The 9,339-nt window shown below is 42.3% G+C and overlaps 2 pseudogenes; both read right to left on the reverse strand.

Moving 5' to 3' along the window:
• Nucleotides 1–1,695: 1,695 nt before the first annotated feature.
• Nucleotides 1,696–3,297, reverse strand: LOC129025271 (CTD small phosphatase-like protein 2; annotated as a pseudogene).
• Nucleotides 3,298–7,770: 4,473 nt separating this feature from the next.
• On the reverse strand, nt 7,771–8,742 carry LOC129024698 (small ribosomal subunit protein uS2-like; annotated as a pseudogene).
• Nucleotides 8,743–9,339: the final 597 nt, after the last annotated feature.

A 9,339-nucleotide genomic window follows, 5' to 3' on the forward strand; every position in this document is an offset into this window, starting at 1 on the left:
GCCCTAGCAGAGGTTCTCCATGAGAGCCCCACCCCTGCAGCAAACTTCTGCCTGGACATCCAGGCATTTCCATACATACTCTGAAATCTAGGCAGAAGTTCTCAAACCTCAATTCTTGACTTCTGTACTATCATCAGAGTGAACAGGCAACCTACAGAATGGGAGAAAATTTTTGCAATCTATGCATCTGACAAAGGTCTAATATCCAGATTCTACAAGGAACTTAAACAAACTTTCAAAAAGAAAACAAACAACCCCGTCAAAAAGTGGGTGAAGGATATGAACAGACACTTCTCAAAATAAGACATTTATGCTGCCAAAAAACATATGAAAAAAAGCTCATCATCACTGGTCATTAGAAATGCAAATCAAAACCACAATGAGATACCATCTCACACCAGTTAGAATGGCGATTATTAAACAGTCAGGAAACAACAGATGCTGGTGAGGATGTGGAGAAATAGAAATGCTTTTACACTGTTGGTGGGAGTATAAATTAGCTCAACCATTGCGAAAGACAGTGTGGCGATTCCTCAGGGATCTAAAATCAGAAATACCATTTGACCCAGCAATCCCATTACTGGGTATATACCCAAAGAATTATAAATCATTCTACTATAAAGACACATGCACATGTATGTTTATTGCTGCACTATTTACAATATCAAAGACTTGGAACCAACCCAAATGCCCATCAATGATAGACTGGATAAGGAAAATGTGGTACATATACATCATGGAATATTATGCAGCCATAAGAAAAAAATGAGTCATGTCCTTTGCAGGGACATAGATGAAGCCGGAAGCCACCATCCTCAGCAAACTAACAAAGGAACAGAAAACCAAACACTGCATGTTCTTGCTCATAAGTGGGAGTTGAACAATGAGAACACATGGACACAGGGAGGGGAAAATCACACACTGGGACCTGTCAGGGGGTAAGGGGCAAGGGAAGGGAGAATATTAGGACAAATACCTAATGCATGCACAGCTTAAAACCTAGATGACAGGTTAAAAGGTGCAGCAAACCACCATGGCACATGTATACCTACATAACAAACCTGTGCTTTCTGCACATGTACCCCAGCACTTAAAGTAATATAAAAAAAATTTTTTTTAACTCAAAACTGACTATTTCCAGAAAACTATAAAATACCTCAACTAAAAAGAATGCATAATGAAATTCTAATCTAATACAGGTCAAAAATGTAAAAAGTTTATGAGCCTTAACAGGAAAAATAAAACAACTTTTGATGGCCATTCCTGTTGAAATGAGAACCATAAAGTAACAGAAAAGTGGCTACAAACCCACCAAGAACACCAAACAGGGAGAAAATAAAAGTCCATTTTCATCTCTGTTATTATCATAAAATCCTGTGTGACTACAGGCCAAACTTCTGGTGGCAGAAACAGAGTTCTTTATAAACTTCAGATGTCCTGTTCATAAAAAAAAATTTCACGGGAGTTGCACTAGTTCTAAAGACTCGTCTGTTTTAGCTTACCTATTGTATGTATTCAATCTAAGATAGATAAAGCCTTTTTCTGTAACCTTTGATTATTATTAGGCATCAAAGGTAAGAAAAGCAAGAGGGGGTACAAAAAAGCAAAATTTCAACCGTAATGACAATCTTTTTGTCATAGTCCAAAAGGGTCCTGCAATCTCTCCCCTTTCAGTGATTTGACAAGTCTTTGTACTTAATCTTGGGTCAGCAAATCATGCAAGTGAAATCTGTCTCTGATATGTGGTCGAATATCTTCACTCAGTTCTACAAGCTTCTCCAGGAATGAAATAAATTTTAGGAGTTCACTGTCATTTTTATCCATAAACCAACTTTCTATAGGGGTTCCATTAGAAAGGTGATATGCAAAGGTTTGTGGTGAGTTGTCAATTATTACAGTTTTTGAAAGATCTCTTCCAAGAATATTCAAGTTGTTTATATGATTTCCTTGTACACAAACACAATGTTCACAGAAAAAACGGTGCCTGACCAGTTGCTTTTTAGGGTCTACTATGTTCAGTAATGTGCCTGCATACACCTTCTTAGAAGCAGTAAAAAGAATAATCTCATACATCTGAGAAGTTCATCCCAGGAATTCCCTGATAAAATGGTCTTAATATCACCCAAACCTGATAAATGACATCTTGGAAAAGGACTGGAAAAGTAAGTGCTGCCTCTTCTACCTCATTTAGACTACAGAGCACTACTGTTTCATCCAAGTCTAAATCTAGGGAGAATTTCGGTGTGCTTCTTGTTTTCAATGGAAGAACAGATTTCCTATTTAGTTGTTCTTCTATCAGTGGTGGGACATGTTTGATGAAATAATAGGGGTCAAATACTTCCAAGCCTTCTTCATAGGTGGCCTCTGCATGGGCTGATGAATAACCACTATCTGGAATGACTGGTCCTGTAAGGGGTGGGATATCACAATTAACTGTTTCTTCTGCTTCTTCTAAACCATTGTGGTTTGTTGTTGTTGTTGTTGTTGTTGTTGTTGTTGTTTTGTATTTTTAAATGATACTTTAAGTTCTGGAATACATGTGCAGAATGTGCAGGTTTGTTACATAGGTATACATGTGCCATGGTGGTTTGCTGCACCCATCAACCTGTCACCTACATTGGGTATTCCTCCTAATGCTAGCCCTTCCCTAGCCCCCCATCCCATGACAGGCCCTGGTGTGCGATGTTTCCCTTCCTGTGTCCTTGTGTTCTCATTGTTCAACTTCCACTTATGAGTGAGAACATGCGGCGTTTGCTAAACCATTATTTATTGATGGTCTCACCCGAACTGCTTGATTTGAGTAAGCTGCTCCATTAGTTGATGTAGTAGAACAGGTAGTGATCTCATCCACCCGTTCCATATTAAGTTGTTTTACTATTTCTTCAGCTCCAACAAAGTAGTCCTTAGAGGACTGCCAGAGGAAGGATTATTTTCTAATTTTCCATTTTATTTTACATGTTGATTTGTCATTTCATAACTACCAGTTTCTCCATTTACTTGACTTTTCTGTCTTATTCAAGATATCTATTTGTTAGGTTTCTCTCCTGCTCTTGGTGTTGATGTGATCAAATTATTATCTATATCATGCTCAATTATACTCCATTTTGAAGGATTTTCTCTCTCTTCCTTAGGTGTGCTTCCTTTAATGAATTTTTTAATTGAAGACCAGCCAGTTTCATTCTTTGGTGGTTTTTCTCCTCCTGAAGGCAGGCTATCATCAACCTATGAATATTTCCTCTTTGCTCTGGCAATGAGTTGTATTTACTGCTGAGAAGCTTTCCATGTTCTCAGCCTCATCTTTTATGGGTGCCACATATAAAACTGACTGTGATGACAGAGAAGTGTCCTCAGGCTCCTGTAATGGTCTCGACTGGACAATACATGGTGTCTTTCCCACTTACCCCGCAGCAGCAACAGAACCAGCTCCTCCAGCCAGTTGCCATTTCCTGCCTACCTGAAAATGATCTTATTTTTCCTTTGCTTATGAAGCTTAGTTTGGGTGGATATGAAATTCTGGGTTGGAAATTCTTTTAAGAATGTTGAATATTGGCCCCCAATCTCTTCTGGCCTGTAAGATTTCTGCTGAGAGGTCTGCTGTTAGTCTGATGGGCTTCCCTTTGTAGGTGACATGGCCTTTATCTCTGGCTGCCCTTAACATTTTTCTTTCATTTTGACCTCACAGAATCTGATGACTATGCCTTTTGGGAATAATATTCTTATGGGGTATCTTACTGGGGTTCTCTTCATTTTCTGAGTTTTGACGTTGGCCTGTCTAGGTTGGGGAAGTTCTCCTGGATGATATTTTAAAATGTGTTTTCCAATGGTTAGACTCTCCCTGTTTCTTTCAGGTACCCCAGTGAGTCACAGATTTGGTCTCTTTAAATAATTCCATATTTCTTGGATTTTTTTTCATTCCTTTTTATTCTTTTTTTCTCTATTCTTGTCTGTCTTATTTTAGAAAGACAGCTTTCAAGCTCTTGAGATTCTTTCCTCCGCTTGGTCTATTCTGTTATTAATACTTGTGATTGCATTGTGAAGTTCTTGTAATGTGCTTTTCAGCTCTATCAGGCCAGTTACATTCCTCTCTATACTGGCAATTTGGGCTGTCAGCTCCTGCACTGTTTTATCATGATTCTCAGGTTCTTTGCATTGGGTTAAAATGTGCTCCTTTAGCTCAGTGAACATCATTTTTATCCACATTCTGAAGACTAATTCTGTGACTTCAGTCATCTCAGCCTCAGCCCATTTCTGAACCCTTGCTAGAGAGGTGTTGTGGTCATTTGGAGCAAAGAGGGCACTCTGGCTTTTTGAGTTTTCAGCATTTCTGTGCTGACTCTTTCTCATCTTTGTGGGTTTATCTACCTTAGATCTTTGAGATTGCTGACCTTTGGATGGGGTTTTTGTATTTTTTACTGTTGTTATTGTTGTTGTTTGTTTGTTTTTCTTTTAACAGTTAAGCCACACTTCCGTAGAGCTGCTGCAGTTTGCTGGGGGTCCATTCCAGACCCTAGTCACCTTGGTTTTTCCAGTACCTGAAGGCATCACCAGTGAAGGCTGCAGAACAGCAAAGATTACAGCCAGTCCCTTTTTCTGGAAGCTCTGTCCCAGGGGGGTACTTACTTGTTTCCAGCCTGAACATGCCTGTAGGAGGTAGCTGAAGACTCCAGTTGGGAGGTCTCACCCAGTCCAGGAGGAATGAGATCAGGGACCCACTTAAAGGAGCAATCTGGCTGCATATTGGTAGAGCAGCTGTGCCATGTTGAGGATCCCTTCAGCTCCCAATCAGTTTGGACTCTCCAAGGCCCTCATGCTGAACTAGTTGAGAAGCCCATCAGCAAAGGTGGCAGGCTGCCCCACCCCCAGGCACCCTGTCCCAGGGAAAAATCAGAACTCCGTCAGCCACAGAACACAGGTGGGGGTGGACAGAGGCCCAGACTGGGAGGACTCACCCCACGAGGAGTGGATTGGGGTCCCATTTGAAGAAACAGTCTGGCCACACCTCATCAAAACATCCATGCCATGCTGGGAAGCCACATCTGCCCCATCAGCTTGGACTCTCAAAACCCCACAGGATTGAACAGTTGAGTCATCTAAACAACCAAGATGGCAGCCTGCCACTCCCTCTGGGCACTACTTCTCAGGGAGAAATCAGAGCTCTGTTCATAGAATATGGGTGGGCAGGGGTGGCTGGAAGCCCCAGCTGGTAGGTCCTGCCCAATGAGGAGGAATGGATTGAGGTCCCACCTAAAGAAGCAGTCTGGCCATGCCTCAACAAAAGAGCCATGCCATGCTAGGGAACCACCTCTTCCCTGGTCAGCTTGGACTCTTCAAAGCCTACAGGCTGGGACTGCTGAGTCATCCAAACAACCAAGGTGGTGGCTCACCCCTCCCCCTGGGAACTCCATTCCAGGGAGAGATCAGAGCTCGTCCACAGAATATGGGTGGGTGGGGATGGCTGGAGGCCCCAGCTGGGAGGTCCTAGTTAGTGAGGAGGAATGGATCATGGTCCCACTTAAAGAAGCAATCTGGCCACATTCTGGAAAAGCAGGTGTTCTGCACTGGGAGCAGGGAACCTTCCTTGTCCAAACCATTTGGACTGTCCAAAGCCCACAGGCAGGAACAGCTGAGTTGACCAAACAGCAAAGATGGTGGCCTGCCCATCCCCACAGGGGCTTCATCTTGTCTCAGGCAGACTCCACCCTGTTGCTGGTGACTGGATATAATTCCAAGCCAGTGGGCCTTATCTTGTGAAGTGCCATGGAAGTGGGGCCCATAGACCAATGCTGCTCAGCCCCTGGATTCAGCCTTCTTCCTAGGGGTATGTAAGAACATCTCACCTTCCTGGGGATCCTGGGTCTGCAGTATGTAAAGCTCCTGGGTCTCTGTGCATGTCTGAGCAGATGCTCTGCTGAGACTCCACACAGCTCTTTGTGTTGAACCCAAGGCTCTGGTTGTGTGGGCTCACAAGGGGATCTCCTGGTCCAAGGGTTGCAAAGATCTGTAGGAGAAGCTTGGCTTCCCAGGGTCATACATTCACTCACTGCTTCCCTTGGCTCCATGTCACTCCCAGGTGGGCCATCACCACACCCTGCTTTTCTTTATTCTCCTTGGGTCAAGTTGTTTTCCTGATCAGTCCCAATGGGAATAACTGGATATTTCAGTTGAAGGTGCTATATTCACTCTCCCTTTTAGTTCTCCGTGAATGCCATGCACCGCAGATGCTTCTACTTGGCCATCTTAACCAACCAGCGCTAGTAATTTTTGTATGTTGATTTTGTATCCTGCAACTTTACTGAATTTGCTTATCAGTTCTGAGTTTTCTTGTGGAGTCTTTAGGTTTTTCCAAGTATAAAATCATATGATCTACAAACAAGAATAATTTGACTTCTTTCTTTCCAATGTGAATGCCCTTTATATCTTTCTCTTGTCTGATTGCTCTATCTAGGGCTTCTAGTACTATGTTGAAGAACAGTGGTGACAGTGGGCATCCTTGTCCTGTTCTCAATCTTAGAGGAAAGTTTTTCAGTTTTTCCCTATTCAGTTTGCTACTAGCTGTGGGTCTGTCATATATGGCTTTTATTATGTTGAGGTAGGTTCCTTCTAGCCCCAGTTTTTTTTAGTGTTTTTGTCATTAAGGGATGTTGAATTTTATCAATGCTTTTCCAGCATCAATTGAAATGATCACATGGTTTCTATCCTTCATTCGGTTGATATGATGTATTACATTGATTGGAGTATGTTGAACCAAACTTGCAACCCTAGGATAAATCCAACTTTGTCATGATGAATGATCTTTCATTGTTGAATTGGTATTGTTGAATTTGGTTCACTAGTATTTTGTTAAGGATTTTTGCATGAATTTTCATTAGGGATATTGGCCTATAGTTTTCTTTTTATCATGTGTCTGTGTCTGGTTTTGGTATAAGGGTAATACTGACCTCATAGAGGGAGTTTGGAAGTGTCCCCCTCCTTTTCTGTTTTTGGTATAGTTTGAGTATGATTGATATTAGTTTTTTAAATGTTTGGTAGAATACAGCAGCTAAGCCATTAGGTCCCAGTATTTCCTTGGATGGAAGACTTTTTATTATGGCTTTGAACTCATTACTCGTTACTGGCCTGTTCAGGTCTTGGATTTCTTCCTGTTTCAATCTCAGTAGGTTGTGTGTATCCAGCAATTTGTCAATTTCCTCCAGATTTTCCCATTTATTGGCATATACAGTTCCTCATAGTAGCCAGTAATGATCCTTAGAATTTCTGCAGTATCAGTTTAATATCACCTTTTTCATTTCTGAATTTATTTACTTGGATCTTCTCTCTTTATTCCTTAGTCTGGTTAAAGGTCTGTCAGTTTTATTTTTCAAGAAAGCAACTTTTTGTTTTGTTAATCTTTTGTATTGTTTTCTTCATTTCAGTTTTATTTATTTCTGCTCTGATCTTTTTTTATTATTATTATACTTTAAGTTCTGGAATACATGCACAGAATGTGCTGGTTTGTTACATAGGTATACATGTGCCATGGCGGTTTGCTGCATCCATCAATCCGTCATCTAGGTTTTAAGCCCCGTATGCATTAGATATTTCTCCTAATGCTCTCCTTCCCCTTGCCCCCCACCCCCCGACAGGCCCCGGTGTGTGATGTTCCCTTCCCTGTGTCCATGTGTTCTAATTGTTTAGCTCCCACTTATGAGTAAGAACATTGAGAACATGAGGTGTTTGGTTTTCTTTCTTTCTTTTTTTTTTTTTTTAGAAGCTGATGTTTATTTTCCATCAACCATTTTTCCATGTTGCTTAAGAGCCCATGCAAGAACAGCTTAAGACCATTCAGTGGTTGCTCCTACCCATTCAGTGGCCTGAGCAGTGGGAGCTGCAGACCAGTCTTCCTTGGCAGGCTGAGCGCTCCAGTCTTCAACAGGGAACTGCTGAATAGGCACAGAGGGCACCCGCACACCTTCAGACCAGTCTGCAACCTCAAGCTGAGTAGCAGTGAACTCAGGAGCTGGAGCAGTCCATTCACCCTGAAATTCCTCCTTGGTCATTGCCTTTTCAGCAGCAGCCTGCTCTTCTTTTTCAATCGCTTCAGAAGTAGAGATCAGGCATGACCTCCCACGGGTGTTCACAGGAAATGGTGCCATGCATGCACAGAACTTCCTGAGCCAGCATCCACCACATCAAACCCACTGAGTGAGCTCCCTTGTTGTTGCATGGGATGGCAATGTCCACATAGTGCAGAGGAGAAACTGTGTTACACAGAGCAATGGTAGGTAGGTTAACATAAGATGTCTCCGTGAGAGGCTGGTGGTCAGCCCTGGGGTCAGTAACCACAGGAAGCCATGGGTCCCGGAAGGATGCCGCATCTGGTTAGTGAGGGTTCCAGGACAGAAGCGGCCAGCAATTGGAGTGGCTCCAGTGGCAGCAGCAAACTTCAGCACGGCCCTCTGGCCAGTATTCCTGGTAGATATAACACTGACAGCAGCAGGATTTTCAATGGCAACAACGGCACGAGCTGCCAGCAGAAGCTTCTCCCAGGTCCGCTTCAGATTTATGATGTAGATGCCATCACTTTTCCTTTTATAGATGTACTATTCCATCTGGAAGTCAAGATTTGTGCCACCTAAATGGGTTCCTGCTGCAAGGAACTTAAGGACATCCTCCTCCTTCATTTGCAGGACATCAAGGGCTCCGGACATTGTGAAAGTTTCCCTTTAAGTTACGACGGGAATCCAGAACAACACCATATGGACCACTCTGTAGATAGCGCAGAAAGCGGTGTTTGGTTTTCTGTTCCTGTGTTAGTTTGTTGAGAATGAGGGTTTCCAGCTTCATCCATGTCCCTGTAAAGGACACGAACTCATTCTTTTTTATGGCTGCATAGGATTCCATGGTGTATATATGCCACATTTTCTTCATCCAGTCTATCATTGATGGGCATTTGGGTTGGTTCCAAGTCTTTGCTATTGCGAATAGCACTGCAATAAGCATATGTGTGCATGTGTCTTTATAGAAAAATGATTTATAATTCTTTGGGTATATACCCAGTAATGGGATAGCTGGGTCAAATGATATTTCTGGTTCTAGATCCTTGAGGAATCACCACACTGTCTTCCACAATAGTTGAACTAATTTACACTCCCACCAACAGTGTAAAAGCATTTTTATTTCTCCACATCCTCTCCAGCATCGGTTGTTTCCTGACTTTTTAATGATCGCCATTCTAACTTGCGTGAGATGGTATCTCGTTGTGGTTTTGATTTGCATTTTTCTAATGACCAGTGATGATGAGCTTTTTTATATGTTTGTTGGCTGCATAAATGTCTTATTTTGAGAAGTGTCTGTTCATGT

Source organism: Pongo pygmaeus, chromosome X (assembly GCF_028885625.2).
Source record: "Pongo pygmaeus isolate AG05252 chromosome X, NHGRI_mPonPyg2-v2.0_pri, whole genome shotgun sequence".
NCBI classification, from domain to species: Eukaryota; Metazoa; Chordata; class Mammalia; order Primates; family Hominidae; genus Pongo; species Pongo pygmaeus.